Genomic DNA, 17,830 nt, shown 5'->3' with positions numbered 1-17,830 from the left:
AAGTAAGTGTTTTCACAATTTATTTTAAATATTTAATTATATTACATTTAATTTTATAAATTAATTTCCTTTAATTTTTGTAATTATATTTTCTAGGTACGCCAAGCGGAGGAATTGTATATGGAGAGCAGCTCGAAACCCTTTCAGTTTCACAGTTGTTGGAAAATTTGTAAAGGGTGGGTGTTATTTGAAGATCCACCTTAACATAGAGCTCCTACGCCGGTGTTCGGAACTGCATCCTTAGCTGCAGATATGGATGAAGATGAATCTCCTACCATTCAACAAACAAGGGTAGAAAATCCGTCTTCAGGTGAAGGTTCCATACCTAGGGCAATGGGATGAAACAAGGCGCGAAGATTGAAGGAAAAGGGTAAGGCAAATGATGATTACGCCGCTCAACATGAAGTGGCGGCCTCATTGCGATTAATGGTGGAGCAAAATGCCCTTGAGGCAGAAGAAAGGAAGTGTAGGCATGAAGAACGGGCCAAACAAATACAAGAAGAGATGGATGATAAGAATATGGAAAGGAACACTTTGAATTACACTCCAATGAGTAAGGCCTATTTTGATAGGAAAAAAAAAAGAAATTATGACTCGGCGGCAGTTGTTTACCTTTGACTATACTCCTACAATGGCGGATGATGAAGATGATGTTGAATATGGATATTAAATTTTAGTTGTACTTTTTAAATTTAATTTGTTGTTTTAAATTTAATTTGTAGTTTTTAAATTTAATTTGTCGTTTTTAAATTTAAGTTGTAGTTTTTAAATATAAGTTGTAGTTTTTAAGTTTAAGTTGTTGTTTTTAAATTTAAGTTGTTGTAGTTTTTAAATTTAAATAATAAATTATGTTTGGCCCTATGACCCTTTGGCCCTCGGTTGGAGATGGAGGCAAATATGACCCTGTACTGTTTATTAAAATATTAATATCTTGGAGGGCCAGATTGCTAAAACGAGCCCTCTGGATAGCCCTTAGTTGGAGATGGCCTTAGGCCCCCGTCTAGATCCCGCCTAATCGCCTAAGTGTTAGGTCCCACCCCACCGCTCAATTAACACCTAATGTCTTTTAGAACCTTGAATTAACTTTATACATATAATGAGACTAAATTTTAAGTTTGGGTAAAGTACAAAAAACTACCTTAACTATGGGTCGAACGACATTATCATACCTCATCTTTTTAAAATGACAATGTCATACCTCATCTTACGAATTTATGACAATGTCAGACCTCCGTCAGTTTTTCTGTTAATTTATCTGTTAAGTGCTGACGTGGCTCCAACTCACTAATTAAAAAATAATTAAAAATTAAAAAAATTAAAAAATAATTATTTTTTTATATAAAATTGTGGGATCCACCTCTACAAATCTCCTCTCTTCTCTCTCTCTCCTGTCTCTCTTCTCTCTCCTTGCAACCTGCATCCCTAAAAACCCTTCCCATCCGTCCCCCCAACCTTCCTCCACCACCTACCCTTTCTCTCTAATCCCTGCCCCAAATCAGAGGCACTCCATCTCTCATCTTCTCCTCCCACAAACCCCGTTCTGCCCTCGCACCAAAAAATTCTCTCAAAACCTATAAACCCCTCTTCCTCTCCGCTGAGCTTGCCACCCTCACAATCCTCTTCTTCACCGGCGACAAAGTTGGGGAAACTTTTCTCGACCTCAAGTCCGTACTCCCAAACACTACGCGCACCATCGTCCACCGCGCCATCATCGTCGACCTCCAGAACAAGCGCAACATCACAACATCCACCCTCACCCGTGCGGAGGGGTCGTGTTCGGACCCAAGCCCAAGGATTGGAGCATCAAGATCAATTGGAAGGAGAAGTGGCTGGCGATTTCGACGGCGGTGGCAAGTGTTGCGGAGAACGCGATCGTGGTGCAGGATTTCAGCAACAAGTTCGAGAAGCTTGAGAAGCCGAAGATGACAGTTTATAGCAGCAATGAAGAGGTAGGGTTTGGACCCGAAGGAGAAGACAACGTTTCTGGTGACAGAGGTTTGATGAGATTTTGGATTTTGAGATTTGTAGTGGGTTTTGGGATTTTAGGATGCATATTACCCAGAGAGAGAGAAAAGAGAGTTGAGAGAGCGAGAGGAGAAAGAGATGGTGGGTGGTGGAGGAAGATTGGGGGGAAGGGTGGGAATGGTTTCTGGGTTTTGGGATTTTAGGGATGCAGGTTGCAGGGAGAGAGAAGGGAGAGAGGCGAGAAAGAGAGAGGAGATTTGTAGAGGTGGATCCACAATTTTATATAAAAGAATAATTTATTTTTAATTTTTTAATTTTTAATTATTTTTTTATTAAAAATGGGTCTCGTTTCTGGTCACATCAACATTTAATAGAAAAAGTAACAGAAAAACTGACAGAGGTCTGACATTGGCACAAATTCATAAGATGAGGTATGATATTGTCAATTTTAAAAGATGAGGTATGAAAGTGTCGTGACACCAATAGTTAAGGTAGTTTTTTGTACTTTACCCTTTAAGTTTTTTCCTCAACCATTAAGGATGGTTTTAGTTGAATCCCATTGCCCTCGATCATCGTCATCCCCAGCTAGCGACAAGCCCTACACATTAATAATAGGGTAAATTACATTTTACCCCTTAGGTTTGGGGTCGATTTCAATTCATTACAACATCTTTAAAACATTTCAATTTCGTACATTTACTTATCATTTAATTTCAATTTCATACATCCGTTAGAAAATCTGTTAAGTAAATCGTTAAGTGATGATGTGGCAAATGTGGGATCCACATTTGTGAATAATTTACCCTATTATTAAAAAAAAAAAACACCATCTTCCTTCCCCTTCCCCGCAAACCCCCCACCCAAAATTGAAAAGGGGATATGGGCAATCACCCTCTTCCTCTTCTCCCTCTACCTCACCTCCCGTCACAACTCCTGGGCCTAGAAGGCCTATCCCAAGCTGTCATATTCCGGCTCGGGTTCCACCACATCCCGGGCCTGTTCCACCACCGTAGCACGATATTGTCCGTTTTGGGCTTACCATTCCCTCACGGTTTTGTTTTTGGGAACTCACGAGCAACTTCCCAGAGGGTCATCCATCTTGGCAGTGCTCTGGCCTTCTTCTCGATTAACTTCAGAGTTCCTACGGAACCCGAAGCCAATGAGCTCCCAAAAGGCCTTATGCTAGGTAGGGATGGGAATATACATTGAAGGATCACTCCCATGGGCGATGTGGGATGTTACAATCCACCCATCTTAGGGGGCCTGACGTCGTCGTCGGCACACTTCCGGCCAGGGATTGGCTCTGATACCATTTGCTTGGTTATGAAGCTGCTATGGCTACTTCAAGTTCAAGTTCTGCAGGTATGTTTTCCACTGGCTTTATATTCGAGTTTATAGTTTTTTCATTCAATTTGATTGTTGGAGTATTGGTGATTTATTGGCATATCAATGATCTGTGATGTAGTTCTTACACAGCCCACCTGAATGCATCATCAAAATCCTAATTTAACGACAACGCAGAAACATATAACAACCCTTGTATTCTTTAACTGGAAATGAATACACAGACATTTGGGATTGAAAGTTGAGTTAGTCGATTCTTGATTACGCACACCATAGTCGAGGTGAGCTCAAACTGTACAAAACACATTGATTGTAAACTACAGATACCATACAAGTTCTCAGGCAGATCATCAGGCCAACAGCCACACAAGAAGAAATTCAAAGGCAAATTATTGGGCTAACAATGCAACACGATCCTTCTGTACTGCCTGTGTTAAGTTGATATCAAAGAGCTCGCATCGTATAGGCATCTCCATCTCGTAGAAGGGATTCTTCAAGATGTAATCTGTGTACAACTCATAGATATGCTTCAAGAGACCTTCCATGTGTTGTGTCCCAGGCTCAGAGACAACAAAGAACTTTGTACCTGCAAATAATGAACAGCCACGGGAAAAAAGAAATTGAGACCAACATCCTGTTCGATAAGAAAGTCCCAATTCAAAAGGAAAAAAGGCCAAGCCTAATATAACAGACTCAATTACTCTAAAACAGAAACAATAAAACTTGTCAACACTGAAACAAACAGTAACTTCGTGCTAAACAAATTCTATACCAGGCAGATGGATTCGAGTCAACATCCTAGATACTAAACCAACTTATTCGCCTTACAAAAATCAAGTATAGCAGTTGTCAATACGTGTAATATGTACAGTAAGCTTGTATCATTAGAGCTACTTTTTGCTTAAGAAGAAAAACAAGCGAGTAAAATGGTATCCTAGCAGAAAGTACAGAACTCACAAAATCCAATATTCACTACAATAATATGACGCAAGTCATAGCAGATTGCTAGATATAGAAACTAGAAGGAGCAAAACAAAAGGTTTCACCCTTTCTATAACCAAAACAAAGAATATCTAATTATGTGGAAATTGATAACATCACACAAGATCATGTAGAGGAAAACACTTGTCCATAGCCCATCTTCAAAATACAGAACCACAAGATAGATGTTGCCGTTGACACCAAATGGCTTACAAGAAAGCACCACCATTAGTTGTGTCAGTTAACAGATCAACTCACTCGATCCCAATATTTAGCAGTCACCTCACTTGTGAAACTCTCGTTGTGTATCCATGTTCCAATTTACAGAACTACAAGATATACGTTGCCTAAATCTTAAATGTATATTCTCATCTCTACCTAACACGAGGCCTTTCGGGAGCTCACTGGCTTCGGGTTTCGTAGGAACTCCGAAGTTAAGGGAGAAGGAGGCCAGAGCACTTCCAGGATGGGTGACCCATTAGGAAGTTGTTTGTGAGTTCCCAAAAACAAAACCGTGAGGGAATGGTAAGCACAAAGCGGACAATATCGTGCTACGGTGGTGGAACGGGCCTGGGATGTGGTGGACCCGGGTCGGGATGTGACATAAGCCCGCTGCCGCCGCTGTCCAGCTGGTTCTCCGAGGTCCAATTTCCCTTCGAGTTCTCTGAACCACATCCACCACTTTGACGGTTTTCGAGTGGAACGGGTCGCCATGGCTTGCATCAATCTCTCCTTTCTCACCTTCGTTCTTCACCTTCTCGGCGACTGTGTTCATCGTCAGAGTCATGGTGTCGTAATCCACGAATCTGCGAATATGGTTAGGGTTCGAGCCTCGTGAAGTTTCCACGGGACGAGTTGTTCAACGAGCTGGGTTTTAGGGAGAAGGAGAAGGTGGAGAAGGTGGGTCAGGGAAGAGGGAGGAGTAGGTTTCTAGGTAGAGAGAAGAGAGTGGGGAGGAAGAATGGGTTGGGGGGGGGGGAGACGAGTTTTTGAGTTTCACCTTTTTTATAATTTGTTTATTTTTTAATAGGGTCAATATTATAATATTTTTAATGTATACAAAATTATTTTTTTACCATGTGGCACAAATGTGGCAGCTACGTTAGCTCTTAACGGACCAATAGATGGAAAATGTAACGGATGCATTATATATAAAATAGTACGTGAGGTATGAAAATGAATTTTTTTTGAAAATACTGTATGAAGTTGAAGTAAATCTCAAACCTGAGGTGGTAAAATGTATTTACTCTTAATAATAAATGAGGCATGCCAGTGCCACCATAGTACTGAAATGTAAAACAACGTACAGTAGAGTAAAAGAAAATATGATACAGTGAGTATGAGGAAGATACATTGAGGTCATGCATACCCTAAAACGTATATATATGTATATATTAAGACTTGTTTACGTACTGTTGGAGCAGTATGCACAATGACGTATAGTAGTAGAGAAGTATTATTGCAGTCCCCTTAATTAGGGGATGGGCCAAGCCTCAAAGTTGTACCCGATCTATCACACAGTCGCATCGCATATATAGACATGTAGAAATTAAGGAAAGATATAGATGGAGGGAAAGACAGATAGCATCAAAATAAAGCCTGGAAAGGTGCTGAGGCAAAGGGACAAGATTTCCTGTTATGGTCCATCTTTTATTCGCGTTGATTTGACAAAAATTAAGAGAACATGCCATATAACTTTTTCATGGTCCAGTTCTTTTTCCTAAGCTTTTTAATAAGCACGTCCAGGCTCCAACCCTAGAGCCATAAGACCATTTTTTGAAATTAAAAAGCTGATTTTTTTTGTTTTTCTATTCTCAAAGCTTTTCAACTTTCTATTGGCTTTCGAACATTATTTTTACTTGTAGAACCATCTGATTTCTTGCTTTAAACTCTCTCTCTCTCTCTCCCCACCACATTTTTCAAATCGACTCCCTACACACACAATTGCGCATTGAATTGCCCATGTTTCCTGCTCTCACCACCTTTTGGTCATCAATGCCCTCAGAACCAAACTTCACCATACCATCTTTCACCATCTTATCTCTCACCATCTTATCTCTCACCATTCTAGCCATCTAGTTTACTTAATCTGGAACAAGCTAACTTAGCATGGCTTCAAGAAGACGGCCTATAGTTCTACTCTTATCTGTGTGGCTTTGCCTGACGTTCATCTTCATTCATCTTGGAAACTGCCATGCCTCATCAACAACAGCCGCCCAAGTCTTCAAGTTCAAGCCCAAGTACATGCAGAGCTCAGGCCACTTTTTGGGCTTCTTTCCGAGAAGGATACCTATACCGGCTTCCGGCCCCTCAAGGAAACACAACGGTATCGGCTTAAGAAGTTGGAGATCACCCTGACCAACATATCAATAGCTACACAAGTTTAATTTTTGACAAGGTGATCACCCGGTTTTTTTTTTATTTTTTTATTTTTTTGGTTTCATTTTTTTAAAATTTTTTTTCTTTAATTTCTTCACATCAAACATGAAGATTTGGTTGGCAGACAATGTATATATAGAATTGTGAAAGGATAATTAATATTTTTGGCTGTTTTATATGAGAATGATTTTAGTTTGTCCAGGTTCTGTAATGCGTATGTCTTGTGTTTTCTGAGATTTCCTACATATGTATACTAGGAGAAAATCTATTTGGTTTTATCTTAATTTCCTTTTGGTGTGCTTTAACAGTAGAAAATAACAGCTTCACAGTACACTAATTACTGAATCACTGATATGATAAGACTTCCAATGTCGTATTATTTTCTCCATTACTATACGTGTAATACTTTAGTTTCTACATCCAGAAGCTCTACATCTTTTCCCACTTTTACACTATCCAATTATTTACAAGCTCGTTGGAGGAATGATTAAAGTAATCGGTCAATAATTATTCTGATTTCTTTAGTGGAGTATTGTGTGGGTGCATGTATATCCAACAGAATCATGTAACTATGAGATTTTAAATATAATGAAAGTATATTGTATGATTAAAGAAACAACTACTATTTAAGAGAGGGCAGAGTTCTATTTATGACGAAATTTAATTTGAACTAGGATTTTATAATGTAATTTTTGTTTTGGTCAAATGATTTTATAATCTAATTATTCCACGTATAATTAACTTTAATAGTGTAATAGAATGTTCATAACGTAAATACCAATTTTATTGCAATAATGACAATATTATTTTGAGTTATTAACTGTAATTTATCATTATTGTGTAACATTTGGGTCTAAATTTTAACGATTATCGTGTAACTTTTTTTGCCATTTAGACATTGAATGTTAGCATCATCGTATAGCACTCAATTAGCCTAAACAGCAAGTGGTCCTTTACCACAGTGTTGAACAGGAGTTGAGCTCTTGCATGACGACGTGAGTTCAAAATCCGTCGGTGACTAATCTAAGGTAAATATAAGATAATAAAGAGTATCACATTGTTTATTTAAGGGTGATTTTGTATAAAATTAATAAAGAATTTCAATATTAACAATATGTCAATAATATTTATGTTAATGATAAATAGATACATAATGTATTATGATGTTTAAATGCATTTAAAATAAACAAAAAATACAAAAGCAGTCATTATAGTTGGCACCCACTTCAACTTACACTCATTTCTCATATTTTTATATTTTGGAATAGGTCAATACGGATTCAGACATTATGTTGCAGTGTTTGTTTCTTGATTCTGTTTTTTACATTTGGATTCACATGCTGTGCTGCAGTATCTGTTTCCTGGTTCTGTTTTTATTTATTTATTTATTTTTTATTTTTTAATTTTTTTTATCACTTACACGTCTCCTATGCTTCACACCTTGCGCGACTTTTGATTTTTACATTTGGATTTTGACACTGCAACACTGTCCGTTTTCTAGTTATGTTTTTGACATTATTTTAAAATTTGAATTCAGACATTGCAATGCATTATTTGATTTTTACATTTTGATTCAGACGACGCAATGTCCATTTTCTGCTTCTGCTTTTTCCATCACTTACACGCCTCCTACGCTTCACACTTCGCGCGACTCCTGATTATTACATTTTGATTTAGGATAAATTACACAAAACTACCTCAACTATGAGTTGAACCACAATCTCATACCTCATGTTTTAAACATTACAATGTTATACCTCAACTTATGAATTCGTTGCAATGTCAGACCTCCGTTAAAATTTCTGTCAATTTTGTTATTAAATAATGATATGGCAGGATTCGGCCCATTCCTTCACCAACTAGAATTAAAAAATAATTAATAATTAATTTTTATTTAACAATTAAAATTAATTTAAAAAAACTCTGTCCTCCTCCTCTGTCTTGAATGCCGGTCGTCTCCCTTCGTCCTCTCCCTTACTTCCTCTCCCTTCCCCCTTCTTCCTCGTCCTCCTTAAACACAACCAAATTTCCTTCACCTAAAACATGAAACAACACCATGTAACATTCAAGAATTTAAAAATTACAAAATTCATTAGAATTTCAGAGCACATTAAATGCAAAACTAGATCTGCCTCTAAACCCTAATAAATTCAAGGTTTAATCTCAGTTTACTACTCTGAAGTTTCTTAATTTTCAGCATTTCATATATGAAGTTTTTTTCATCCCAGTCTAGTACCTAAAGTCATAATTTTGGGACACTTTAATAAATCCGTTAAGTTTTCCATCAGAACCTTTGTTAACTGATAACGTGGCACCCAAGTGGACAATGATTGGGCATCACGTGTCAATATTGGCCCACATGAATATTAAAAAAAAGTAATAAAAAATTTAAAAAACATTAAAAAATTAAAAAAATATGGGCTCACCTACCTCACCCCCTCCCACCTAACCTTCATTCCCTTCCCCAAAATCGCAGCCACCAGTCCCCTCATTTTCCATCGGTCGACTGCCATTATTGTTTCCACGCTTCCCCAAAATACCATCGAATCTCTCCTCTATAATTTAAATATCATCTTTTCAGACCAATAAAATAAAATAGAACACAAAAAATATAAATAAGCAAAACAAAAATACCCAAATTCCTGGAGACCCGCACCGGAGAAGGCACAAGGGACACCGATAACATCATAAACGCTTAACTTGAAGGTTGGCGAAGGTGGATTTGAGGGTGCTGACCATCATCGGGTTCCATGCCCAAATAAGTGGGGAAGAAAGAGAGGGAAGAGGAGAAAGAAAAGAGCAAAATAGAGAAGAGATGGCGTTTCGCCGGTGGAATCACATGTGGCCGATGGTGGTAGGTGGTTGCTGGTTTTGTGAGTGTGGATGCAAATTTCCACCTTTTCTCCTTTGATGAAAATGCACCTGCAAAATAATAACACCTAAGATTAAGGCCAAAAGCCTCATGCACCCACGATGAATGGGGGGCTTTGGCTGAAGAATCTTCGATGCCAAAGTTAGAATTAGGAAAAGAATGTGTTTAGGAGTTTGTGGGTAGCAAATGGCTTAGCATTTTAGTGGGATAAGTGAGGTATTTATAGGAGGGTAGCTGGCCCTATTTGGGGAAAAGTGGCCAGCCATATATGGTGTAATTGGGTGAATAATTGCAAGATATTATGTGAAATAATATCTTACAATTAACATGGCAATTATTCCTAAATTAACTAGGAAGTTTTGGGAGTGCTTACCTTTTGAATAATGATTTGATGAGAAGGATTTGAATAAATACCATATTGATCACATTTGACTCTTCCTAGATTAAGTCGTTATTGTCTATTGCATGTGCGTGGGAATCCCGATGTGCCTCAAGGGTAATTTTTTCATTTTTACCTAAAAGTCCACGTGTCACATCCTGACTCGGCCCCCCACCACATCCAGGGCTCGACTCCAACGTAGCACGATATTGTCCACTTTGGGCCCCAACCACGCCTTCATGGTTTTGTTTCTAGGAACTCACACGAGAACTTCCCAGTGGGTCACCCATCATGAGATTGCTCTCATGCGAACTCGCTTAACTTCGGAGTTCCGATGGAATCCGAAGCCAGTGAGCTCCCAAAAGGCATCGTGCTAGGTAGAGATGAAAATATACATATAAGGCTTATAGGATCCACTCCCCTGGGTGATGTGGGATGTTACAATCCACCCCCTTAGGGACCCGAGGTCTTCGTCGGCACACTCCAGGCTAGGGATTGGCTATGATACCAAATTGTCACATCGCGGGCTCGACTCCGCCGTAGCACGATATTGTCCGCTTTGGGCCCCGACCACGCCTTCACGGTTTTGTTTCTGGGAACTCACACGAGAACTTCCCAGTGGGCCACCTATCATGGGATTGTTTTTGCCCGAACTCGCTTAACTTCGGAGTTCCGATGGAATCCGAAGCCAATGAGCTCTCAAAAGGCCTTATGCTAGGTAGAGATGGGAATATATAAGGCTTATAGGATCCACTCCCCTGAGCGATGTGGGATGTTACACCACGTGTCACCTCTATAATTTTTTGGATTATTTTTGGCTCTATAAATGCCCCTACACCTGCTAGGCTACTCGCAAGAAAGGGCAGTAGGTGTAGAGATCTTCCCTTGCCTTAGGAAATATAAGATTGTTTCCTATTTTGATATAGGTTCCCACTTTGATTGGAAATTAGATCCTTCTACGAAAAGGAAATAAATAGCTTCCAAAGTCTATTTAAGTCTACTTTAAGTAGATGATTAAATCAACTTTAGAGAGCAATTATTTAACCCTATAAGAGAGATAAAGCTAGAGGATATTGGTTCCCCTTCTCCTAGCAATCTTCTTCAATTGCTAGTGTAAAAGACTGTCTTTCGTTGTTTTCTTTGTCTTCACGCTGCACCAAGGTAAGAGAAAATTAATTTTCCTTGTCTTCTTAATTTTTTGGAACCTTAAGGCTTGAAATTTGACTTGACATGGGTCGAGGATGCGGTAAAAAAGTGGTTGGGGAGCCATATCATGGCTACTGTTGCTAATGTCGGCTGGCAGGGCCAGGTACGGCTCAGCTTGAGTCGAGGTGCTAGCGGTGTGGGCCGTGGCTTGTGCATGAGTGTTGGCCTCAGGAAACTGGGCTCGACCCAAGAGTCTGGGAGAGAGGAAAGAGAGGCCTTGAGCTTACGGGCCGCTGGGCTTGGCCCGTGCAAGAGAGATTAAGGGAGGCGAAAGGGTGCTTGCCCCTTTTCCATTTGAATTGGGCCAATAGACCTGTTGGGCTGAGAAAAAAGAGGACTAGGCTATGGGGTCTGGCATGGCTACTAGGCTTTCGCGGTCTTGAACTCGTGGATGGTTGTTATTTGGCCGTAAGGCCTAAAGCATGTTTTTTTTTGTGTGTAGTCGTCTAACGATTCTTTCTCGCGTCTTTGTAGAATTTCTTTGAGCATGTCTTCTTCAAGCCGTATGAGTGATGATGGTGTGCCGCCGTTGTATCGTCAAGGTAGGTCTTTGAGTAAAGTGGGCTACTTTAAGGCTACTCACTTTAAAATTAGTTCTGATGATTCTTTCAGAGATTTCCTTGAAGTATATAGAAACGTTATTTTGTTTGAAGTGCATGTGAAGCATGTCAAGGATGAGAGTAGTCGTGACTCGTGAGCCATGTAGTGGAACTTGGGGAGCTATCAATTTCACCTACTACTTTGTGTTGGGATTTACTTTTCCCATGCCACGTTTCTTCCAAGAAGTGCTTTGCTCCATGAAGTATGCCTTTGCTCAATGTTGTCTAAATGCAGTCCGTGTGATGGTGGGATTCCTCAATTTGAGCCAATTCTTTGACTTGGATCTAACTGTCAATGAATTCTGGTACTTCTTTAACATAGGCCGCATTGATAGAGTTAGGCACCTGCGATCCTGCCATAGGCTTTTCAATCATTCGAGCAAAGGAGATCATGATTGGGCCAAGGAGATTTTGGAGATAAGTGGAGAGTGAGAGTTTGATTCTTCCCCTGAGTTGCGTGTTCCGACGATTTTCATCACCGGTAAGTAGATTGCTTAGCCTTTAGGCTGATTTGTGCTTTTGCTGAGTTGCTCTCTGTCTTGTTGATTGTCTTTCTATCTATGTTGATTCGGAATTTGGCTCAACTTCTAAAACTTCTCCAGATATGAAGAAGGTGCATATTGCTTTAGGCTTTAGGTATACCTACTGAGTACCGTGAATGGTGTTGGATGCTTAGTCTTCTTCACTAGGAGAAAAGTAGGTTGCCCCTGAAAGAGAAGAAAAAATAGATCAAGGCGGAGGCATTGGCTCGTCCGATCACTGTTGTGAAGCCTGCTGTGAATGAAGCTGGAAAGAAGGGATCTTCCCCGCTTGCTCAAGAGATGCTAGTTGAGAAAAAATCGAAGACTTCATTTGCTGCTCGTGAGGGTCCACCTGCTGTTGAGAGGCTTGTGATTGACTTGACCTCTTTCAAGGGGAAGAAAGATGAAGTTGCTAGATCTGAGCCTGTGACTCCTGCCGTGCTAAAGATAGCTAGTACGATTGTTGATAGGATTGCTCAGCATGAAGGTTCCATCGTGCCCCCAGTATTGAAGTTTGTACTAAGACGTCTGTTAGAAGCTAAGTCCAATTTACCTTTGGAGAGGCTTGCTATTATGAAGAGCGATAATATGGACTCTGCCGTTAAAGTGGTGCCAAAGTCTATTCCTTTTGCTGTTGAGATTGGTTCGCCTGCTTAGAAAGAGGAGACTGCTCACATGGGCAGTTGAGAAATCCACCAAGCATACTTCTGGAGAGTTTGCTGAGATCTGTGTGCTTTTGAAGCTTGATCTGCTTGAAGATATGGACGCGTGTGCCAATCTTATTGGTGGTGTTAGAGAGGTTATTTGCCTAAGTTCATTTGCAAAGCATACGACTTAATATAGGAGGACTACTTTGCTAGCCATGATGCAAAAAAGGGCGATTCTAGCAGCTGAGTCTATGCTCCTTGACCAAGAGGATACCAAGGCTGCCAAGGAGATGGCAACGACTATGGCAGCTAAGGCTTATTCTCAGATTCAAGATCTTAAGTGTGCTATTTCTGAGCTTTGTTCTGTTGCTTACGCAAAGGATGAAGAGTTGATTGCTACTTATAATTAAGTTATCCACTTCTGGAAGATTGTTGATAAGCTTGAACCCCAAGTGTTGGAATTCTAACGTATGTTGACGATCAATGAAAGTCTAAAGAAGGAAGTGGATGAGCTGTAGTGCGTCCATGTTAGTTTGCTCGAGGAGAACAAGTAGATGAAGGGTGAGAAGGTTGGACTCGAGACTTCACTTATTTAGAGTTAGGCTGATTTCTACAAGCTGGGTTATGTAGATCATTTCTTTGGTAAGCTGTCTGTCTTTGAGTTTGTTGGGAAAGATTTCGAGACTTTCTCTACTTCTCCAGAAGACTTGCTTACTTTTACCTTCGAGGCTTCCATTGGTGACGTGGTCGGAGAAGTTGGTGCCAGGTTGGGGCAGCCAGGGTGAAGCGCTGCATGATGTCGTTGCTGAGAGTGTGGCGGCTGCTGAAGGTGTGGCGACTGAGTAGTCGTGAGATGTCCAAGCTATTAGAGAGTAGTCTTCTAGGCAGCCTTTAGGATTTTCTTTCGTTTCCTTGTTGCTTTTGCTTTGCTTAAACTCCATCAGTCTTGCTATTTGTTTATCAATTTTGCTAGAAAATTTAATAAACTTGTTTCTTTCGCCTTTCTTCATCTTCACTTCTTTTGTTTACACTTAACCTTTAACCTTTAGTCCAGCGACAGACGTGCTGCTTTTCTCTAAGCAGACAAGCCCACATAGCTTATATAACCGTAGGTTTTGGTGTAGAACATTTGCAAAATTGTTAGCCATAGGGTCGGCAGTCGGACACCTTACTTACAGAAGCAGACGAGTCCGTGTGACCACTTGGCTGTTAACTTTGGTTTTCTTCAATCTTTTGAGCTGTGTGGCCTACATCACAACATACTAAAGATTTCTGGGGCATGAAATTCGCTAACTTTTCGTATCAAAAGTACGCGGTTGTATGGAATTTCGTAGGTGAAGGTCTGAGAGAACTCCTTGCTTTTTATGTAACCAATTCCATTGGTCGCATAGCAAGTATCACAACAATTTAGGAATTAGTGTATATCTAAACGATCATTCCGTGCTTGGCAGAGATGAAGCTTATCGACTGCGTAACATGTTGGCAGTGGATAGAGCTTTGTATATGCACACTAACTGTTTAACCTTTCACAAAAATGTGCGATTGTGTAAGTTTAGCGTAGCTTACTGCTCGAAGGGCAAGTCGTAGACAGTCTTCTAGAAACCATATGTTACTTTAGTGCACTTGGTAGCAACTTTAGGGTTCTAGGGTAGCTGTCCATAGGGTGTACTGCGTAATGTGCTTCCTTCGTCTCTGAGGCCCAATTCCTTGTAGATTAGGCCAAAAACCAAAAATCATTCAGTTAGCTAAGACTTGAAAAAGACCATTGTGGCTAATTTTAGGAATCCTGGTGCAAGCCATCATGCACCTAGTTACAGTAGGGTAGCCTGACTTATCGAGTTTGGATATTCGGAGAGTATAATTTATCCTATCACATCGAAAAGCAGACCCATGTGGATGTCGGGGAATTAGTTTACACTATTGCACTGGAGAGCATGGTTTGTCCCTAAGGGGGTGCAATTTTTGTAATAAGTCCCAGAAAGCGTGCGATCTTTAATGAGAAGCAAGAATGATCAGTTATTGTAGGCATACAATCGAGCCAGACGTGTGAATGACTTCTTCGATCTTCAAAGAAATGTATCAACTTTGCTGAAAAGTAGAAATTGCATAACAACTGGATAGCCCTTGGCTTGCGAGGTGGTGCATGTCTAGCTGCTTAAGTTTTTGAGCTTTAATGTAGCAAGAGTGTAACTACCTTTGCCGTCTACTTTGCTTTTTGATCTCCTTGTCGTTCATAGTGGCGAGGGTGTAACTACCTTTGCCGCCTACTCTGCTAATCCTGTACGGACCTTCCCAGATGGGATCCATCTTTTTGGAGCTTTTTCTGCGGGCAGTGATGAAGGCTTTTCTTGGGACTAGATCTTCGAGCTGGAACTCTCGGATCTTGGCCCTTTTGTTGTAGCTAGACAAGAGCTGCTACTGGTAGGCTACAATACGGGTGATGACTTTTTCGTATTCCTCATCTGCCAAATCTAAGTTTGTGGCCATCTCATTTATGTTCTGCTTGATGCTTAGTAGTAGAGTGCTGATACTTGGCACGATGACATTAGGATGAATGATTGTTTCTGAACCAAATGCCAATGAGAAATGAGTCTCACTGAATGCTTGTCGTTTGGTTGTACGATACACCCATAAACATTTGAGAAGTTCGTCTAGTCATTTTCCCTTCTTGGCTGAGAAGGATTTCTTAAGGCTGTCGAGAATCATCTTGTTGGATGCTTCAGCCTGCCCATTGATTTAAGGATACCTTAGAGTGGACATGTGCTGCTTGATGCCATATTTTTGGAAGAACTTTGCCAATTCTTTGCCTACTAATTACGGGTTGTTGTTTGTGATGATAGATTGAGGGATACCAAATCGGCAGATGACGTTCCTTTATATAAAACGCTCTATGTCCGTCTAAGTTGTGGTTTTCATAGGCTTTGCTTCCACCTATTTGGTGAAGTAGTTAGCTGCCATGATCATCATGCCTTTGCCCCTAGTAGTGGGTGACATTGGCCCTACCAAGTCCATTGCCCATTGCATGAACGGCCAATGACTCGTCTGTGGGTGCAGTTCACTAGTAGGCAGTGCTGGTACTGACTTGTAGCGTTTGCAGCTGTCGTACTTTTGTACTAACTTATTAACATCTTGATGCATAGTAGGCCAATAGTAGGCCAATAGTAGCCTGGGTTAAGAGCATTCTGTGCTAAGGATTGGCCTTCAGAGTGATTTCCACTAACGTCTTCATGAATTGAACTTAGAACTTTTAGGTTGTCAAGAGGCGCTGGGCATCAGAGATGTGGTCCAGTGTAAGATCTTCAGATGAGAATGCTATTCTACATGTAGTAGCGTGCTGCCTTTGTTTGGAGCTTTCTAGACTCCAATCTTTCAGTGGGGAGTGCCATTGACCAAGTAGTCTATAATGAAATCTTGCTAGTTTGGAGTTATACTAACCTGTGACACCTCGGCTGCTGGTTCAACCTCTGTGCTTGGTTTGTTCAGATACTCCGTAGGTATAGAGCATTTGAGTTGATGGTCAAGGGCCGAAGCTTAGGCCGGGTAGCGCGTCTGCGTGGGCATTGTCTGTCCATAAAAAGTGAGTGTGGGTGTAATTGAAACGCCTCAAGCTACTTTTGTACCTTTTCTAGGTATTGCACCATGTTCGAATGCTTTGCCATGTACTCCTCCATAGTCTAGTTGGTGATTAACTGGGAATTAGAATGGATTGCAAGCTTTTCCACTGCCAAGTCTTTTGCTATTCGGAGGCCTGCTAGTAGGGCCTCATACTCTTCTTCGACATTAGATGCTTTGAAGTTTAAAGAGCCGCGTACAAAATTGATGTGGTGAGGACTTGTAGAGCTTGAATCGGTGTGGTGAATAGCCATGAAGTATGACTCTCATAGTCAGGAGTCATGATGTAAGATATGTGCGGCAGGTAGCCGTAGAGCTGGGGCCATGTTACATGCAATATGAGGCGATACTTAATTGCCAGTATTTGGCCACTCTAAAGCTGAGTTATAGAGCAAAGGTTGGCTGGGGTTGTGTGACATGCAGCAAGTGATGGTGCTCAACTGTCGGTATAGATTACTCATATGAAGAATGTTTTGGGGTGACAAGCATAAAACTTGCTTTCGAGTGCGTCTTTCTAGTGTTCGTTTGCCCATGGAGCGTATTTTGGGCTGAGTTGGTGCGTTCGTCAGAAAATTTTGTGTCTACTAGTGTTTGCGCCTTTATCGTCGCGCATTTGGATTCGGCAGAATAGTGCGTCATGAGGATGACTGCATGTGTCTGAAGGTATATCTTGAGCTTTCGGGTTGCAACAACTGTCGCCAAAGTTAGATTCTGAATTTTTGGTAGCTGGTTTTTGCATCGAGGAGAACTTTTGAACTGTGGAATACATGTAGTCGGGCCTCAGCTCTTATTGTATGAGGGCAGAGCTTATTGCCGCTTCAAGTACCTCCAAACATGTAAATAATAAATACGGTTGCTCGTTTGGTCAAACCTTGAATCTCCTTTGGAGTAGTGGGAGACTTTATATCCAAATCACTCTGATCTGCCTTAGATATGCATTCGATGGGGTTGGGCTTTGTTGACTCCACCAAGTTGTTGATGTGGTCTGATTGCTGCTTTGGATGAAGAAAGATGTGCTCGACTTCTTCTTAACTCGTATACTGTAATTGTTATTTGGTAGCTTCGTTCTCCCTTTATACTTTGGTAGCCTCTATGGGGGAAAAGACTTTTGTTTTTTTTTTGTTTTTGTTTTTTTTACTTCTTTAGAACTTGTACAGTGCATCGTTGGGATGCGGGCTGGTATGACTTGATCTCTTCGACTCATCTTTCTAGGATGCAGAATCAAATTTTCTGGTACTCGATAGAAGTTACCGCGCTCAGTTTCACTAGCCAATGCGACCTAGAATCTCGTTATGGGGAGATAGGGTACTAATTATTGTGAACGT

The 17,830-nt window shown here is 40.7% G+C and overlaps 1 pseudogene; it reads left to right on the top strand.

The window, feature by feature from the left end:
- Positions 1-252: 252 nt before the first annotated feature.
- On the top strand, positions 253-2,211 carry LOC126602944 (50S ribosomal protein L4, chloroplastic-like; annotated as a pseudogene).
- The last annotated feature ends 15,619 nt before the right edge of the window (positions 2,212-17,830 follow it).

This window comes from Malus sylvestris, chromosome 15 (genome assembly GCF_916048215.2).
Source record: "Malus sylvestris chromosome 15, drMalSylv7.2, whole genome shotgun sequence".
Taxonomy (NCBI): Eukaryota; Viridiplantae; Streptophyta; class Magnoliopsida; order Rosales; family Rosaceae; genus Malus; species Malus sylvestris.
This window is presented reverse-complemented; position numbering and strand designations above follow the sequence as displayed.